The sequence below is a fragment of the Monodon monoceros genome, unplaced genomic scaffold (genome assembly GCF_005190385.1).
Source record: "Monodon monoceros isolate NGI ecotype Baffin Bay Population unplaced genomic scaffold, NGI_Narwhal_1 Super_Scaffold_16, whole genome shotgun sequence".
In the NCBI taxonomy this organism is placed as follows: Eukaryota; Metazoa; Chordata; class Mammalia; order Artiodactyla; family Monodontidae; genus Monodon; species Monodon monoceros.
Window position 1 is genome coordinate 20,395,077 of NW_021703772.1, and position 20,756 is coordinate 20,415,832.

A 20,756-nucleotide genomic window follows, 5' to 3' on the forward strand; every position below is an offset into this window, starting at 1 on the left:
TCCTTATTCGCTTCACACTTCTTCTTCCCTCTCCTTCTTTTTCCCGTTTTTACTCTCCTTTAATCTAAAATATACAAATAATATATTTAAAAATCTTTTCGCTGCTTTCCAACATTTAGATGCACGGCATATACACGTGCACACATGCACCATTCCCAGTTGTATTACTCTTCTGGATACTTCACTGTTAGAGGGAAGAGAAAAAGAGAGAGAGAGAGAGAGAGAGAGCTACAGAGACAGAGAGAGATAAAGAGAGAGCAGAGATGAGAGAGAATTTAAAAGATGTAGCTGACATATTAATATAAATGTTACAATTTGCTTCCCATGAATGTTGGTTTTCAAAGTTATTTTTAAGAGGAGTAAAGAACCTATTTTGTAGGGCTAAATGACCGTGTACCTTTTAGCATCATGGTGTGAAAGTTCAAGGTAATATTTCACTTGGATATTTCTTTTTACCTTTTGTTTTCATTTTTATTTTAGGTGAAGAAATGGCACAATAAAGATCGACATAGATAAATAAACCCAAGAAAGCAGATAGCCTGAGAAAGGAGGATAGAAAAACTGTCTATATGATACATCTGCATTGGCTTTTTCCTAGTTTGAAGCTAGGGACCTTCTGTCAGAGATTGAGAGAGACAGAGAGAGGAAGTCTGGGAGGTAATGGTGGATGTGTCTGACCTCTGAATTAAGGCTGGTAGAAAAGTATGGCTTCCTGTGATTTAAGCCTCTGTGGGAAACTCCCTCCCAGGGCTCTGAGCTCTTCTCTGAGGCACAGGTAGCAGGAAACACCTGCTTTACTTCTCCCCTGAATTTTCCCCTTTAGGGATTCTGGGACCTTTCCTCCCTTCTCTGCAGTACACAAATGGACAAGCAGATTTTCCACATGTGCCAATCTTCCTTGAGAGAGGAAGTCTGGAACCATCTATTAGTAAGTGATGCACTTTGATGGCTTCCCTACCCCTTACTCTATTCTTTTTTATTTTTTTTTCTCTTCCAATTGACTTCTATTATTGATTCCTCAACCTAGCTTTTTCCCTTCTTGTACTAATAATACTTTTTTTCCCAGAATAAGTTAGGCATAAGAAGTCTATCTATAAAAGCTGGTAGACAAGTGTGCTTTCTGTTCATCATGATTCTTCATTTTTGGTTTTGCCATTCTCCTCCTCATGACAAAGGAGGAAGCAAATGAAATTCCATTTTGGAAAGGCATGAAAAACAGATGCAAATATACATCAGATCAACGTAGCAGCCTTCAAATAGCCTCCCAGCCAGAGTCAATACACAATTAACAGCTTCTTAGAGTAGCCCTCATCCATCACAGAAAACAGCAACCAAGAAACCATCTACATAACATACAAAGACTATCGAAAGTTTTATTAAGTAAAAAATTATGAAATCCAAGACATTTCCATCAGGCTTGCAAAGACTTCTGAGGGTCACCGTGTCTAGTTCACTTTCTCTAAAGAGGAGAACATCTATAGAAATGTTTGTAACACTGATCTGTCCTCCTCAGTGCTTTCTTCTTCTACTCTCTAGTTAAAAAGAATTCTTGGGTAGAAAAGGGCAAAAGACAGAGAAGTCTAAAAAAAAATTATATTTTTCTAACATTATTTTTTTCATAGGAAGGACTCTATGATAACAAATGTTGGTCAGTTTAGAAGGCAGGGTGATATACAAGAACTATAAGTGATCTAACTCAATAAATCTTAGTGAGTCACTGGAAAAATCAGGGGTACAACCATGAGAACTTGATGAGTCACTTCCTTTCTCCAGAGAGTTTAATCTGTAAAATGGGAGTGTTAAACTAAAGGATTTCTGAGGTTACTTCTATCCATGTTTCGTAATATATGTGACAGAACGGAGATGACTATCTTATCTAAATTGCTCCTAGAAACCAAGAAGAAAATAGGAAACATTCACGTAAGGAAATAGACAAGGGAATAAAAAGAACTCACAAAAGAAATACTACATTAAGTCAGTGAAGGTATGAACAGCTGTTCTACCTCACTAATGATCAAAGAAATTATTAAAAGATGGGCTCTTGACAGCGGGAACTAACACAACATTGTAAAGCAATTATACTCCAATAAAGATGCAAAAAATGATAATAATAAAAAAAAAAGATGGGCTCTCATGGTTACTTCTGAGCCTGGTCAAAAGGGAAAAGATAAATTTTTAACAATTTTTTTGTCATAGCATTGTTTATAATAGAACATTGTATACAACATATATGCCTCATTACGGTATATCCATTTATTAGACTACTACCATCTATTAAAAATGATGATATTGATCTACATGCCTTAATAGAAATACAGTTACCACACATTGAGGAAAAAAAGGTAAGGTTGTCAAACAGGTATAACATTACTCCACTTAAGGAAAATGTATGTATATATGAGTGTATGTGCACAGGAAAATATCTGAATGGACACCCTCACAATATTAACAGTTGTTATCACAGGCTGTTGAAATCATTGTACAGCCGTCTTCTTTATACCTTTCTATATTTTTGGACCGTTTTAGAGTGAATAAGTACTACTTTTATAATTGACAAATTTTATCTTCATTTGGGAATAATATATAACGAATAAAGTATCATGAGCATGCTGCACATAGAAGAAAATTGTATAAAAAAATAGAAATGAGCCCTCTTTGGGCAGCAGATGGTAAGGGGAACTGTTAACCTGGTCTGTTCATTCAGAGCGCCAGAATCTTGGATACAATTATCAGTTGGTTCTTTGGGTTTCAGATACTTCTCTTTTGCAAGTTGCTTGTATTGTCTGAGCCTCAGTTTCTTCAGCTATTAAAGATAATAATTTTCACCTTGCAAGGTAGTTGCAATAATTCAAGGAAGTAACACCTATATATTGCTTAGAAAGGGGCCAATAAATATCAGTTATTTGGATTACACAAAATCAATACATTTATACTATAGCAAACAGTGATTACTAAATTAATTAGTAGGAACCACACTGGAATGATATGTCTATAAGTCATTTGTAATTGTTGTGTATTAACTACCAAGGTTAGCAGTTAATAGGATATTCTTAATAGGATAATGGTGAAAGCTTTGGCCATGAGTGACTTTACCTCCTTCAATGGAAAGACTCCTGAATTCTCTAATGTGCAGCCTCCATGTCTTGCTTAGACACCTGGTCACATAGCAATATATATGGAGCTACAAATGTTAGCTAACCTTGACCTAGGGGAATATGAAGAAGAGAAAAGAAGATTCAAATTATGTCTTTAATGTGCTTACAATATAACGAGAAAAACAACCCAATGCTTCACAAAATGTAGTGTAATAAAATGCTATTTGTACAACAAAACATATACTCTTAAAAGCTAGAGAAGTTTGCATAATTCACACTGTAGGTGGAGGTCTCAGAGAAGCTGTGATGCCAGAGAAATTTTTAAACAGGAATTTTCTACAAGGAAGATACAGGGAAGGGCATTCAAGGCCGGAAACGTGCAAAGACATTGGAAGGTCGTACCCAGGAAACACCAAGCATTTTCACAAAGAGGGTGGCATGGTTGGTGCATAAGACATGTGCTAGGAATTGGAATGAGCTGGAGCTGGAGATGCACGGGAACAAGGTGGTGGGGTCTCGCAAGTCAGGCTGAGGGGTGTAAACTTTATCCTGGGATCCACAGGATGCGACTAAGAAGTTTGATATGAAATGAGCCATCTTGATCTCAAATTTGGTGTGGTCACTTCCCAGTGGGATACACTGAAACGGGGTAAACATGAAAGCAGGTAGCATCAGGAGGGTTTAACTGAGGTCCTACTAAGAGATGATGAGGACCTGAACCAAGGCAGGGAGAGAGGGTGGCAAAGGGAGTCCTGGGTCGTGGTAACAGAACTAATGTGGGAAATGAGGGGGTCTCTACTATCTCGACCATTGACTGGCTATTAGCACTTGGGCAGCAATCGCTTAACATCCCTGAGAGTCTACTTTATAGACTATTTTATAGACTATTTTATAGTCACAAAGTTCCAAGCTGATCTCCCTGTGCTATGCGGCTGCTTCCCACTAGCTATCTATTTTACATTTGGTAGTGTGTATATGTCCATGCCTCTCTCTCGCTTTGTCACAGCTTACCCTTCCCCCTCCCCATATCCTCAAGTCCATTCTCTAGTAGGTCTGTGTCTTTTTTCCTATCTTATCCCTAGGTTCTTCATGACATTTTTCTTTTTTCTTAAATTCCATATATATGCGTTAGCATACAGTATTTGTCTTTCTCTTTCTGACTTGCTTCACTCTGTATGACAGACTCTAGGTCCATCCACCTCATTACAAATAGCTCAATTTCGTTTCTTTTTATTTCTGAGTAATATTCCATTGAATATATGTGCCACATCTTCTTTATCCATTCATCCAATGATGGACACTTAGGTTGTTACCATCTCCAGGCTATTGTAAATAGAGCTGCAGTGAACATTTTGGTACATGACTCTTTTTGAATTATGGTTTTCTCAGGGTATGTGTCCAGTAGTGGGATTGCTGGGTCATATGGTAGTTCTATCTGTAGTTTTTTAAGGAACCTCCATACTGTTCTCCATAGTGGCTGAACCAATTCACATTCCCACCAGCAGTGCAGGAGTGTTCCCTTTTCTCCACACACTCTCCAGCATTTCTTGTTTCTAGATTTTTTGATGACGGCCGTTCTGACTGGTGTGAGGTGATATCTCATGATACTTAAGCTGATATTTCAGCTTTAAAGCGGAAGCGGATACGGAGTACAGACTAAGTCAACCTGGTTATAGAAGTGGCATCTTAAGGTATGGTGAACAGATAGTCTTGGCTATTCTGGTACAGTCCGGTAGCTAAGAATGGGGTGTGACGGGAAGCAGGAAAGGTGCTGGGGTGACTGAGTTGAGTCTTTTCCAGAGGATGGGGTGGGCACAAAGTGAGGAGAAGTTTCTCTCTCCAGAGAGATGCACAGGCAAGGTGGTGTTGGAGACCTTCGTGAACTCACTTTCTGTGACCTGAGAAAGGGTCACTGAGGACTAGAAGGGTCAGGAAAAGGAGTTACAAGCTAAGAAAATATGATACTGCAAGAGAGTGCCGGGAAAGAGCAGTCACCAGCAGAAAACTCTGGCATCTAATCCTTACCAGTAAAACGGGCCAGCTTAGAAGCTGGCAGAGCCTTCTGGGCTGGGCTCAAAGCAAGCAAGCAGGCGGGACAAAGGGGATCTGGGGCGTGGAGCAAAGGAGAAGGAGTCCTGCTGGGCTAGCAGCACTCCCACTGCAGGGACCCCACATTTCCTCCAGTGCATCCCACCCACATTCCTTGATTTCCTCAGCCAGCCTATCCCACCTACCTTACGGGCCGGAAATCAGGGGAGAGGGCTGCCATGGGTAGATAGATGTATCCCAGTCTGAGCCCTGGTGTATTCTTCTGTAAAATGGAGATAATCCACACCCTGCCTAGCTTACAGAGTTTTGGAAAAGGGCAACTGAAGTAATGCAAAAGTGCCTCATAATGTTAAAAAATACTCTAGGATTTGAGGTATGAGCATCATCATATCAGACCCTAAATAACTTTAACCTTCCAGTTCTCTTTAAGGCCAAGATATGCTGGAATTTAAAAAGATCAGGATATCTGGTTTTATTTGGCTTCCTTACCAATATTCTTTGGATATCTTAACTGGCACTAGCTTATAAAGTATTACAAAATATTAGTAAAAATTATAAAAATTTATAAAACGAAAGGCCTACTAACTCAGGGTAAGAAACCAGCCCACACCTGAAATCAGCTGCGTCCTTATACACCTTTGCTTCTGCAGTCTGGAAGACTCTGGAGACAAATGTGGTTTTGCAGAGTCCTTTACTAAGAAACAGCAAACAAGGGCTCTGATCCCAGCCTGGCTACTCTGTGCCCTTCTGAGCTTTGATTTCCAAGGAGAGGGGGTTGGTCTGAAAAAACCTCTACCATACCAAATGATTCTGCACATGCAAGTCTTTAGTATTTATTGAGCATCTTCTGTATTCCTCAAGCTGTTAGGGACTCGGCAGTGGAGGGAAGGCCATGGGTAGTGCATACATTACAGTCTCTACCTCAGATATCTTCAGGTAGTTGAGGGAGCAAGGTGTAAATGCGCAGATACGTAAACAGAAAATTAACAATAATTTCTTCCGTCTCTTGTTCCCATCAGGTGTTTGATGCATTTGCATACTATGGCACACACAGATTCAAAAGTAATCTGTGAAGTGGGAAGGAACTGGAGGTGGAGGGCGTGGGTTTGCATATGCATTTGATAGAGAGACACTAAAGTCTCCCAAGATGAGTGGCATGCTGAGCAAGAACAGAGACTTAAGTCTCTTGGCTCCTGGTACAGGTAGATGCTATGGCATACTGGAAAGCTCATGGACTGTTGAAGACAGATGGAGCTATATCAGAGTCTTCCTCTTGTCTGGGTGACTTTGGGTGAGATGCAACCTAATATACCCATCTCACAGATGAGTCGGTGCACTCAGGTGGGGTTGTGGTGAGCATTTTGAAAAGAGACTATGTGTGTGAAGCATCTCACATGGTGCCTGGCACACTGTAGATGGAAAGAAGGGAGCTGACAGGTGTCAGCTCCTTCTGCAACCTCAGGACATGGGGCTAAAGCCTGCTGGGGAGGGGCAGCTCTGGCACTCCCTGGCAGGCTCTGCCCTGTTCTCCTTTCAGCCAGATGTATGTCTTGGACATCTTGACCTGGAGTCCAGAAGTATGCTACTGGTGCCTTCAGTAAGCCCAGGGCTGCCTGGAAAGTTCTCAACCTGAGATGGCATGATGCAACTGACCTGGATGCTGGGGATGGCCAGGGAAGGGCAAGTGCAGAGCCCGGCTCTTTGAAAGGAAATGGAGTTGAGCACCCTCCCCTTTTGAGTCCTGAAACAGCATTGACCTCATTGTTCTGCAGCCACTATCTCTTCTGGTACAGAGGAAAGGGAGAGGCGAGGGTAGAGAGACTGTTTTATTCCTCACCTCCTCACCTCTGATGGGTGAGGCTTTGTCAGGGTACATTTAAACCAAGCTGCATCTTAAACAAGCCAGTATTTATTGAGGACCTACTGGATGCACATATTTTGCTAAATCTCCCAGGAGTTTTTATGTATATGAGAAGAAAACAACAAAGCGTAGTCAGGCACATTGGAATTGAATCTTGGCTCTACTATTTACTAACAGTATGATTTGGGACAATCTATTTAACCTCTAAGAGCTCTAGTTTCTTAATCTACAAAATGAGAATAATAATTCCTACCTTGAAAGATTAATATGAGTACTTAGTATGTTTAGGACATAATAGAAGCTGGATAAATTGTAACTGTAGTTGCAATTATTACTGTTATTATGTGATACAATCGGAGACTAGCTACAGGCTAAACTGTGTAGGTAACTCGAGGTACAGAAGTTAAGAGCAAGAGAACATTGGCATCAGGACTTCCCTGGTGGTCCAGTGGTAAAGACTCCCCTCCTGCCCCCCAATGCAGGGGGCCCGGGTTTGATCCCTGGTAGGGGAACTAGACCCCATATGCTGAAACTAAGAGCCTGTGTGCCACAACTAAAAAAATAAAGATCCTACATGCCGCAACTAAAAAAAAAAAAAAATAGAGCAAGAAAAAAAACAGATCCTGCATGTGGCAACTAAAGATTCTGTATGCCACAACTAAAGATCCCGCACACTGCAAGGAAGATCCCATATGCCCCAACGAAGATCCCATGTGCTGCAACTAAGACCCAGTGCAGCCAAATAAATAAATTAATATTAAAACAATTTGGTGTGAAGTAATTGCAGTAATTGGTGCAGTAAGTGGTGGGCGAGCACTTCTCAGATGATGTGTGATTAAGATTTGAGATCTGGAGTGGATTTGGATTGGCAGAAGGACAGAGGGAACATTCTGGAAGGACAGAAGAAATAAAGTCACAGAAGCAGGAATACACAGAATATGTACAAAAGGTAGAATGGAGCCAGAGCAGGGCTGAAATTGGGACATACTGGGGCTGACCCTGGATAGGAAAGAGGGACGAGATAGAGAATGTACATGAACATAGCATGAGGTCCAGACCTGAAACTATAAGCAATAGGGAGGACCTGCAGGTCTCAGACAGATGAGGTAGGTGATGAAAAGAGTTTTAGGTGTGAGGGCAGCAGCAAGGTGGATTGGAGCAAGGACACATGGCAGAATGGAAAGCAATGGAGTCTGGGGTAATAAACTAGGGAAGTGATGATAAAGTCACAGGTGACAGGGATATGGAGAAGAATGAGTCTTACGTGATAGCTATAGGACAGCTTTCCTCTCCCCATCATGACTGCCTGACCAAGTGTTTATGGCTCCACCCTTCTTCTCTTGGGCTTCTTGTAATTTGAGTGCCCCAGTGCTGAGCAGGAGTTGGGATGTGGAAGGGGATGATGTCAACTCATAGTAAATTGTATGTAAGTCTATCAAAGCCTTGAAGCAGGGATGAATGATACTCCTGCTAGAAAAATCACTCATTACTCTTTCAAAAGTATATATATGGAGTGCCACAAACATATCAGACATGACCAAGGCATGGGGACAATTGCAGGGAATAAATAAAGTGCCTACGCTTATTGAATTATTTTCAAGTTGAGGAGAGACTAGAAACAAAGCAGTTTAGACAGAATGTGTTAGATGGTGATAAGTGATTTGGAGAAAGGTAAAGCAGGTAAGAGGGATAAAGCGTGCTGAAATAGATAGGTCTGATTATTATATATGAGCTGATGAATGACCTTGATGATAATGAGACTTTTAAATTGATTCCTGAAAGGATTGAGGATACTGACTTTGAGGATGTCTGCGGAAATGTGTTCCTTGGAGAAGCAATGAAGGTCAAGGTAGCTGGAATGCAGGGACACAACAGGGAGGGTGGTGGGAGATGTAGTCAGAGGAGTGACAGCAGGTAAGAGGCCCTTGTAAGGATTTTGGCTTTTACTAAAGGTCATCATATACCTCATCAATCTGAAAATCAGTTAAGTATCAGGATAACAAAAACTATTTATTGACTATTTACAATGTGACAGGTTTTATGCTAAGCACTTTTAAAACAAGATCTCAGTGAAAAACATACAACAAATCTATGAAGACAGGTTATTATTCCAGGTTACAGTTGAGGAAACAGGCTTAGAGGGTGTAAAATATTTACCCACAATAGCACAGTCAGTAAGTGACAAAAGGATGATCCGATTCCAAAGTTTATTCCCTGTCCAATGTCCTGTTCCCTGTCAAATACAACCTCTGGTATAACTTTGCACTCAAATTTGAAATCACCTAGATTCAACCAAAAGTTGAGTGTGCCTCCCAGAGGCCTCTGGTAAAGGGTGTCTAATCACCAGCTAGGACTTTTTATAAAATACTTCAGGACTTTTTATAAAATACTTCAGGACTTTTTACAAAATACTTCAGGACTTTTTATAAAATACTTCAGGACTTTTTATAAAATAATACTTCAGGACTTTTTATAAAATACTTCAGGACTTTTTATAAAATACTTCAGGACTTTTTATAAAATAATACTTCAGGACTTTTTATAAAATAATACTTCAGGACTTTTTATAAAATACTTCAGGACTTTTTATAAAATACTTCAGGACTTTTTATAAAATAATACTTCAGGACTTTTTATAAAATAATACTTCAGGACATTTTATAAAATACTTCAGGACTTTTTATAAAATACTTCAGGACTTTTTATAAAATACTTCAGGACTTTTTCAGATGTTGAGTAGGCAAAGAGAAGCCCTTATTCAGGTTAATTGTTTACCGGAATCAAAAAGGGGGTTGATGATTAAGCCTGAAGATCTCCTGACCCTTGAGTCATCATTTCATGGAAAGAGCACTAGGGTGTATGCACATAAACACAGGCAGCCTAAGCTACAGCTGAGACCCAGCAATAAGTCAGTGCTCTTCACTAGGCAGAGAGATGGCTTGTTGTCTAATACAAATCAGAGCACCAGTCACTGTAGACTGATACCGTCACGGTAGCCCTGTGAATGTACTTGGCAAACCAGAGATTCTTTAAGTGGAAATAATCTCTTATTTTAATTTTACATTGAATGCATTGGGGTTAGCCATTTGGTAATCAGTTCAGTTGGAGAAATTAGCTGTTGGAGTAGAGTCACACTTTGTACAGGAGTTAAGAAGTTTAGTTGTGAAATTTTTGCCATTATAAAGAAAAAAAAATGTAAAGTAAAATTAGCATAGAAAATCCTCTGGAAAGTTTCTACATTGGAGACCAGTGTGCCATCTCTCAATAAACCCAACAGAGTTTGGATTTAAGTGTGCGCCATAATGTAACCACAATCATCCCCGAAGGAACGGATGCTTGGGCATGTCTTAACTAAAGAGGACGTTGCCAATTGTAAGTGGCACATAATTCAATTGCTTGTATTACTCCTTCTCTATCTTGCATCTTTGGGAAACTATGTCACCATTTTTGGAAATCACTGCTATCAACTGGGCCCATTTCTCCCTATTGATCCTTTAAAGCAGCATTTTAACTCTTCTCCTATGAGACTAGATTTCCTCAGTCTTCCTCACTCTGGGTAAAAATAGTCAGTTTTTTTCTTTTAATGCCTTCCCTCCAACCTTGAACCATTCTTGTGACCCTCAGTTTATTCCACTTTCTGTGACTCAGTTTCCTTGTCCACCAGATAATTTTTAAGATGCTTTCAAGTCATTACAGTCTACGATTCTGGTATAAATCTCTTTAAAACTGTTTTCTTGAGTTATCATTAAAATGCATTACGAGAAAACTCAAAATTCCCCATGTCACACAGATTTTCTGAGGGGAAAGAACTGTGATAGTTGTTCATTTCCAAGGTGAATTTTTGTGTCTCTAAATACATGGTGTTCATGTAACTAACTGAAGTATGAGACACATGCCCTTTTCTGTAAACAAATCTCACTTTCTTCCCTGAAAGGTCCCTTCACTCTTCTCTCTTTTCCAGAGAATGGGGACTTCCCTGGCGGTCCAGTGGTTAAGACTCTGCTCTTCCAATGCAAGCAGCATAGGTTCGACCCCTGGTTGGGGAACTAAGATCCTGCATTCTGCGTGGCCAAAAAAGAAAAAAAGAAAAGAAAAGAGAAAAGAAAAAAAACCAAGAGAATGAAATGAAAAGAGGACATCTTCAAAATCATGGTAAGATATCTACATTTCCTTCTCAGGACAGGTATGGGATTTAAAATAAATATTGCCAGACTGGAAAGCAGGAATCCAACCATCAACTGTCCTTTCTTCTCCCTTGGGTAGCACTGCATTTAGATTCTGCCGGACAGATATGTTTGCTGGCCACCAGAGAAGGGCACTTCACCCCACTCACAGAGCACTTGGTCAATAGTTCCAGTGTCCAAGGAACTTGTCAGTTGTGAAATTCATTGTGTATCCTGAATCTCCTCAGCCATGTTATTAACCAATATTCCCTTGCTCATTCCCCGGTGGACAAGGAGAACAGATGGCTATTATCTTCCTTAGGGCAGAGCATTCGGAAGCATAGGAGCCTTTACGCAAAACTCATCACTTCCTTCCTTCCATCCATCATCAGTTGTCTTAATAATATCCCCTACCCCCATCCTGTGTCCACACCACATAATTTCCCATCAAAACCCTAGATAAAACACATAATGGAAAATACTTCACTATGGAAATGTTCCATCTCCTGGTTTGTGGTGTCATCGTAACAGCTCCATCAAGTAGAATAGAGACCTGCATCCACATGATGATATATGAAAGCAGGTCTGAAGCTGATTAAGTTCAACAACTTAATATCAAGATACAAAATATAATCTATTCTTGAGATATAAAAAAGAGAGGCATTTTTGTTTGTTTCAATTACATTAAACTATTGTTGGTGAATTTGTGGCTGGGATTTTATCAGCTTTTTGGAAAAAGTGTATTATATTGTTAAAAATAAAAAAAAATGATCTAGATTTCATCCATATGGATATTTGGTAAATTTTTAAACAAATACTTATTTTTAAGATTTTCAGACTCAAAATTATGACTTGTTGCTGAAAAGCAATTTAATCTCTATTCCATTTTAGTGAAATTAAACATTTCCTAAATACATGTATATAATTTTTTCCTAGAACTTCTTATAGGACATACAATAGATGAAAAGAAATTACTACAAGTATTTCATTCTTACTTGCTCAAAATGACTCAGTTAAAGAGGTGATGGGTATGGAGGTTCCTTAAAAAATCAAAAATAGAACTACCATATGACCCAGCAATCCCACTACTGGTCATATACCCTGAGAAAACCAGAATTCAAAAAGAGTCATGTCACAGCTCACCCTTCCCCCTCCCCATATCCTCAAGTCCGTTCTCCAGTAGGGCTGTGTCTTTATTCCTGCCTTACCCCTAGGTTCTTCATGACATAGTGAGAGAGAGGCATGGACATATATACACTAACAAACGTAAGGTAGATAGCTAGTGGGAAGCAGCTGCATAGCACAGGGATATCAGCTCAATGCTTTGTGACCTCCTGGAGGGGTGGCATAGGGAGGGTGGGAGGGAGGGAGACGCAAGAGGGAAGATATATGGGAACATATGTATATGTATAACTGATTCACTTTGTTATAAAGCAGAAACTAACACACCATTATAAAGCAATTATACCCCAATAAAGATGTTAAAAAAAAAATTCATGTACCATAATGTTCATTGCAGCTCTATCTACAATAGCCAGGACACGGAAGCAACCTAAGTGTCCATTGACAGATGAATGAATAAAGAAGATGTGGCACATATATACAATGGAATATTACTCAGCCATAAAAAGAAATGAAATTGAGTTATTTGTAGTGAGGTGGATGGACCTAGAGTCTGTCATATAGATTGAAGTAAGTCAGAAAGAGAAAAACAAATACCATATGCTAACACATATATATAGAATCTAAAAAAAAAAAAAAAAGGTTCTGAAGAACCTAGGGGCAGGACAGGAATAAAGACGCAGAAGTAGAGAATGGACTTGAGGACGTGGGGAGGGGAATGGGTAATCTGGGACAAAGTGAGAAAGTAGCATTGACATATATACACTACCAAAAGTAAAATAGATAGCTAGTGGGAAGCAGCTGCATAACACAGGGAGATCAGCTCGGTGCTTTGAGACCACCTAGCGGGGTGGGATAGGGATGGTGGGAGGGAGACACAAGACAGAGGGAATATGGGGATATATGTAGACATATATACAGCAGAAACTAACACAGCATTGTAAAACAATTATACTCCAATAAAGATGTTAAAAAAAAGAACATCTTAAATTATTTTTTCTAAGTTCCAAAAAAAAAAAAAAGAGGGGATGGGGATCTTAACAATCTGACAAGTAATCTCCAGTGGGATTTTCCTGCAGAAGTAATGAATTGTAAGTCATATGGATTTTATAAGAGCTTCTATGTAGGTGCCAAGTAAATTATATTACCTAGATATTGGAACAGATAACATTTATTTAAGGTGGATGGAGATCTTTAAAATTATGTAATAATGAAATACATACCTGTGTGAGTGAATTGCTAAAAAGTAAGAGAATGATACTATACTGAAATCTACATTCTTGAATAAATCAGATTATTGGCATGTATATGACCACCAGATAATGAAACTCTCTCTCATAAACACTGAAATCTACATTTGAAAGCAGTACTAGAGGTATTTCATAGAGATCTGATGCTGGTTGAAGAGGCTTTGTAATAAAAATTTTACCAAATAAACAATCCAAGAAAACATTAAAAAAAAAAAGAAATACGTAATGGAAATAAAACACACAGCCTGTTAAATCTCTTTAAGATCTACTGCTACTATTATTTTGCCTGTGGCCGATGAGCCTGGTTTCTAATCTAGCACTATATCTAATTGTCCTTTGAGACAACATGCATTATATAGTAGAGACCACCAAAGTGCCTGGTAGATAGAAAGAGCAATTATATGTATGAAACCATAATTAGAGTTTACATGAGAACCAGAAACTATCTTACAGCAAATGGCAGTGCCTAAAGCCATCCAAGGTGGATTCATACAGATTTTTCTAGGGAAGAGTTTCCTCTTGAGGTCACATGATACTAAAAGCCTCTGGGACTCTAAAATCTCAACACACAAAGGACAGACAATGGTATAATTCATGTCAAATATATCTTTAAATAGGCAAAGCAAATTATTTACATTTTATCTAAATCAGTGGTTTATGTTTAGATGGGATAAAGCTGTAAGTAGTGGTGGAGCAATAGATTCAGACAGAAAAGAGCAGGAAGAAATTGTCACCTTTCATTTCCCTGATCCATCTTAGGAGAAAGATTTTTATGAAAGATGGCTCTATTTGGAAGTTTCTGGAAAAATGAAAAAGGTTGGACCTTTCAAATAAAAGGTAGGAAAGCTATGTCTCAGGGCCAGTATTCTACCTGGAAATGGTTGGGGGAGAGGAAAGGAGCCATAATTTGTTGAATAACTGAGCAGAGAAGCCTGAGAAGAGGAAGGGGGCAGGAGAGGAAACAGGAATGACATTGCGTGGGATTGTAGGAGTGAAATGTAACTGGTTGTAGTTGAAGTTTTCAAGGCACGGGATGAACATGAGGAATCAGACCCCTTGGAGACCAGTTTCCTCCAGGGAAACTCATCCAGCTCATGTCTCTTATATCTGAGAACCTAAACCAGAATGTAAGAATCTTGAAGTAAAGAAGTACTAGGTGCCTATTTTCTTGTCTTCTGATAGATGTTTCCATTATTTCTATGGTAGCCCTGCCACATGCCCTGGCTCAACTCAAACACCAGTTTCCAACCTGCTGCTCCATGTAAAGATGGCCCCCACCATTTGAAAGACTTTCTTTCCTTCTTTCAAACCTGGGCCATTCTGGATTTGGACGTCCTTTGCCTGGCTGTCCTCAATGTCAGACACAATGACCAGGTGGGAGGCCACAGCTGCTCCACTTCTCCTCCACACTAATCAAATCAACATACTGACATCAGGAGGGCTTTCCAGGTGTGTTCGTCATTACCTGGAACTTATTGTAACAAACTGTTTTCTATGTCACAACCACACACTAACATTCACTTCCTCGTTTTATAAAATGTATTAGTTTATCTGAGAGACTTCGAAAGCATTCAATATCTTTCACTGTCACGTACTCATTATTTGTGGTAGAAACTCAACTCATACTAGCTTAAGCGTAAAAGGTCATGTATCATATATATACTGGAGTATCTCACAAAAAAACCCAAATCGGAATATGGTTGGACATTAGAAATGATTGAAAGCAAGGACTTTAGTGCATAGGTTTGTCTTTCTGCCTTTAGTTTCTGTTTTCCTCTACACATCTTCTTCCTTCTTCTCTCACTTGGTGGACAACATTTTCTTTCCTTCTAGGCACAAAGCAAAATAAATAAAAATAAATAAACATACACATATGATTGCCAGCCAGCAACCTCTGAGCTTTATGTGTGATGGAGAGAAACTGACTGCTCAGTTCCAGTTCCAATGGGCTGTGTTCATGTGGCCATCTCTAAGGCAATCTCCCCAGCCTAGAGGCCAAGTTTGGTCGTATTCATATGATGCTTCCATGGTAACCCTTTAATTAGTGAATCAGCTGGGGAGGATGGGGAATAGAATGAGTGGAAGGGCTCATTCTCCAGAGGTGTGTGAACAGACAGAAAAATAGGTGTCCAGGTATACCTATACCCTATAATTGCATTAATTCTCCTCACTGTTAAGGCCTGGAATAGGTCCAGCATTTTTTAGGTTAGGAAAAGGTTTCCAGTGGTGACTCCCTCTGCTAAGGAGGTTCACATTGTTTTCTCTCCACAGAACAGCCATAACACTCAGACACACCATTTGGCCTGAGACTGAAGAGACTTACTTTTGGGTCTGACTCCAAAACTGAATCGCTAGATGAACTTTCTGGGACTCTGCTTCGTCATCTGTAAAGCAAGTGCTTTGACACTATAAGATCCCTTCCACCTCCAGAATCCTACGATCTGAATATGATACTGTATTCAGTACAGTTGGCACTTTCTGAGGGTAGCATCCATGTATTGACCTTCCATATGTCCTTCATGACATCCAATATAGAGTGGAGCTCAAAATAGGCTCAATAATTACATGTTTATTGATGATGGTTGTGGTACTGTGGTGTAGATATTGTGGGATATCTATCTCAGGACTTTGAGGGATCCCACAAAAACATCTGCTTTTAAGCACTTCCCAATGCCCGTAGTGCAAGGAGATGCAAAAGATATGCTTAGACTCTCAGTGCATTTTTGAAATGCATTTATTTCTGAGTTGAAAAGAAGTTAAACCCTTTAATACTTTCCAAAGGAAATGGTTTCCTGAAAGTAATTGGACAACTATTTTCACACAAGAGAAAGAGAGAGATACAAAAAGAAAAATAGAAAGAAAAAAAAAAAAACCCACACATTTGCGAAGCCTTGAAATCTTATCACACCTCCGTATCCGGGCTCTGGAAGCACTTCCTCCCTTTTGGTTGTGGTTCACACCTCAGTCACAGGACTGAAATACCTTGTGACCTCACTTCAGAGGCTGACTAAGGATGCAAGGATCTCAGCTGCTGCAGTTGCTGCACAGTTCCCCTGAGGGCTGGGGTGGGAACCCTGGAGCCTTTCTGTGCTCCCTCTTCCAGAGAAAAGGGAGGCAAAGTCACTCTAGGGCCGTCTCAGAGCCCAAGAGAGGTCAGAAGCCATGGTTGGTGAGCAAAGCAGCTGCCGGAGGTGGAAGAAATCAATCACAGTATATACAATTCACAAGGTCTGAGCACAACTGCCCCCTTTATCTAAACAACCCCTGGCACCAAATCTAACCTAGACTGGCTGGGACTCAGAGTTTAAAATCATCCAAAGAGAGACCTCCAACAGCCCAGCATGATACATTTCTGCACTTAGTATTCTTTTTTACCACAAGATCATTTTTACCATCTAATCTAATTCCTTCCTGTGTTGTGTTTATTCTTAGTTATGTCATGGTCACATCTTTTAAGCAGCAATAAGTTGGAGAAATAGTTAAGAGGGTAGATTCTTGTAGGTGCCTCACTTTTTTACATTTGGCTCAGTGTCCTGTATTCAGGTTAATGTCCTCCCCCACCCCCGACGCATACATCTATACCTCTAGACCCCTCTGAGAGTCAGTTCTTTCTATTATCCATGTAGGGAAACTGGGGACCAAGATGGGAGGACTTAGACTGAGTGAAGAAAGTCTGTAAGTCACAAAGGCTAGTTCTGTTGCTCAAAAGTGGAGACCCTTTCTTCTACAAATGAGTCCTCTGGGGTGCAATCCAGCATGTGGTCACAGGAGAGAAGACTCAGGGTTAACACCAGTTCAAGACTCATACGCATGTACACGCACAAGGGAATACTAAAAGACTGGCTACCTCCACCACATCCCCACTCCCACCTCCTACCAACTGAGGCTGACTTGAGTCTCAGAAAAGCACACTGACATTGAGGTGGAAGAAACCACCCCAGGAATGACTGAACCATATGAAACCGTCAAGGGGAAAGATAGGACTTTTGGTCATTCAATAATGTGACAAATAATTCAATGGATATTTTTTAAGTCCCCACAATTTTATAGAACTAGGATGGTAAACTGATTGCATTGATGTCTCCAGTTTTTCAATATAACCATTGTGGGCAAGATGTTCTAACTGTCCCCTTCTCTCTGGACTTAGCCATATGACTTGCTTTGGTCAGTGGGAGTTAGTGAGCAAGACACAAGCAGAGTCTTGCAAACACTTGTAAACTGGCGTCTGCTTTCTTGCCACTCTTGTTCCTTGGCTATGAACATGAGGCTATCCCTGGGCTAGCCTGATGCAGGAACGTGAGAGGTACATGGGAGAAGGCTAAGTTTTCCCAGCCAAGGTCATCCTAAGTTTGATATGAAGCTGATAACAACTCCATGAGTGAGTACAAGGAAACTTAGCTGAGGCTGGCTCAGATCAACAGAACTGCCCAGCCAACCCATAGATTCATGATACATAGTAAATATCTATTGCTTCAAGAAACTGGATTTTTCTGAGGTTTATTACACAGTAGTTGACTGATAGAACTTCTGATAATGATGAGATGAGGTTGAGGAGAAATATTGGGGAATAAGCACAAAGACTAGCAAGGCAATTTGCCTCAGTGTCTCTGTGACAGAAGGGTATGTGACACTGTGGTACTAGAGAAAACATCTCCTTTTACTTCCCTTCTGTTAATCTACCCTCACCCCATCCTCTACAGGATATTTGCTGAAATAACTCTTTATATGTTTCAATTTGTGTGTATTTGAAGGTACTCATGGCCAGAGGTGCAGTGAGTGTTCAAGTATGTACACTTGCAATCAGGCTGTGGGCTCACCCTCAAAGGATCTAAAATTGGATTGGAGAATTTAGCCTGGCCTGTCAGATATCTTTGATCTTATTTTTGGGGCTTAGGAGCCTCATGCCCCATTTCAGATAAAGCAGCAGGTATTTGGCATTTTTCCTAACCATTTACAGAGACCATGTCCAGGACAGTCAGTGGCAGGTTTTTATAAAAGACATCAAATTGTTTGGAGAGTAGGGTGGTTGAGGGAAAGAGGAAGAAGAGCAGGGGAAAGATAACAAAGAAAAGTTTATATTTCTGCTATCTGGATAATCAAATGTCTTTCTAGCAGTCTCTAAGTGGAATGTATTTGTTGATTTGCCAGGAAAGCTCTTCACAGATTAAAGCCTTAACTGGATGTTGTTGTAAGGTGTGTCCCAACCATCCCAGGACATGGCATGCCTTTTTTATTTCTTTTTTTTTTTTTAAACATCTTGGAGCTACTGGTGAGAAACACCTCCTTCTTGGCCTCATATTCCTCCTACTGCATCCAGAACGAATGCAGTAGATAATAAAAATGGCCAAAATTCCCATCAAATGGTAGAGTCCATTCTTCACCCCTTTAAATCAGGATTGGCCAGGTGACCTGTTTTCCCCAATAAGACATCAGCAAATGTGATACAACAGAAGCTTGATAAGAATTTGCATACAGGAGCTTGCTTTCTTGCTCTCTTAGAATCCAGAGCTTCTGCATGAACAAGTCTGGGTTACCCTGCTGGAAGGTAAGAAACGAGCAGCACAATCTCCCTCACTACCCCGGTCAACAATCAGCCAAACCCCAGAAGCAGACTTACTTAGCTGACCAACAGCTGACTGAAAATCCATAGTAAACCCACCTAAGACCAGCAGAAGAACACCTAGTTGAGCTTAACTTAAATTGCTGGACCACAATTTAGTTAAAAGGTAGTTATTATTTTGCTCTACTAAGTTTGGAGGTGAAGAGCTGACTGATCCAGCTAGCTTGCAGAGAGCAGTTTTCCTGAGGAAAGAGATTTTCACAAAAATTAAACAAAAAGAAGACAGAGTCATTTTGAAATGCAGGCTGATGTTTATTAAACTCTCAGTATAGTTTCCTTAAGCATCCCCAGATGGCATTTAGAGAAAGATAAGTAATAAAGAATATTTATAAACACCTTTGGAAAGATTTTCATCTTGGGAATTATTCTCATCATAGATTAGATGTAACTGAAGTATGTATAATCAGGTTACATGTCAAATAAAAGCTATTGGTCAATAGGCTGCATAGACAATGAGAGACATCTCTGGCCCTGAGGTCAACCATTACAGAATAACCACTGTGTTCCAGGAACTTCACTTAAATTTTATGTAATCATTATTATCCTACGTTACATATGAAAAAAATTGAGGACTAGGAAGGTTAGATAACAGTTTTGAGATGTTGGGATCCAAGATCAGCAGACTTTCCACCACACTGCATTGCTTCTCTAAGTCCTAAACCAAAGAAAGTAACAAAAAAATTCAGAGTGATGAACTGAGGTATAATTGCATTGAGTGGAACACAAAGTTTATCCTGGAGAGTCATTTAGGTTCTCTAGACCAAGGGTCCCCAACTCCTGGGCTGCGGACTGGTACTAATATGCGGCCTGTTAGGAACCGGGCCACACAGCAGGAGTTGAGCTCCTGCTCAGGAGGGCAGGCGAGTGAGCAAAGCTTCATCTGCCGCTCCCTATCGTTCCCCATGGCTTGCATTACCGCCTGAACCATCCCCCACCCAACCCCCCCACCGTCCATGGAAAAATTGTCTTCCGTGAAACCGGTCCCTGGTGCCAAAAATGTTGGGGACCACTGGTCTAGACCATGAACCAACTAAGATATTGGACTCTTGCATTCAGTGAAAGCAAAAATAAATGAAATAAATAACACATAAACAATAGATAAAATAATCAAAGCAAAAAGTATGTTCTTTTAAGATATTAGTGAAATCGGTAAACCTTTGACAAAACTGATGAAGGAAAAAAACCCACAAATTACTAAAATCAGGAATGAAAGAGATGACACCCTACAGATGTTACAAACATTAAAAGGAAAATAAGAATATAATGAACAAATGTATGCCAATAATTTTACAACTTAAAAGGACAAGTATCTTTAAAAATATATCTTACTAAAAATGACAAAAAGAGAAATAGAAATTTTGAATAGCTCTTTGTCTATTAAAAAAATTGAATTCACAATAAGACAACTTCCACCAAGAAATTCCCAGACCCAGATTCCTTTACTGGTGAATTCTATCAAAAATTCAAGAAAGAAATAGTATCAGTAGCACACAAACTATTTCAGAAAATAGATAAAGGGAAACACTCTCTAATTTGTTTTATGAGAGCAGTGTAACTCATATCAAAACTGTCAAAAGTATCAAAGACTTTGATAGA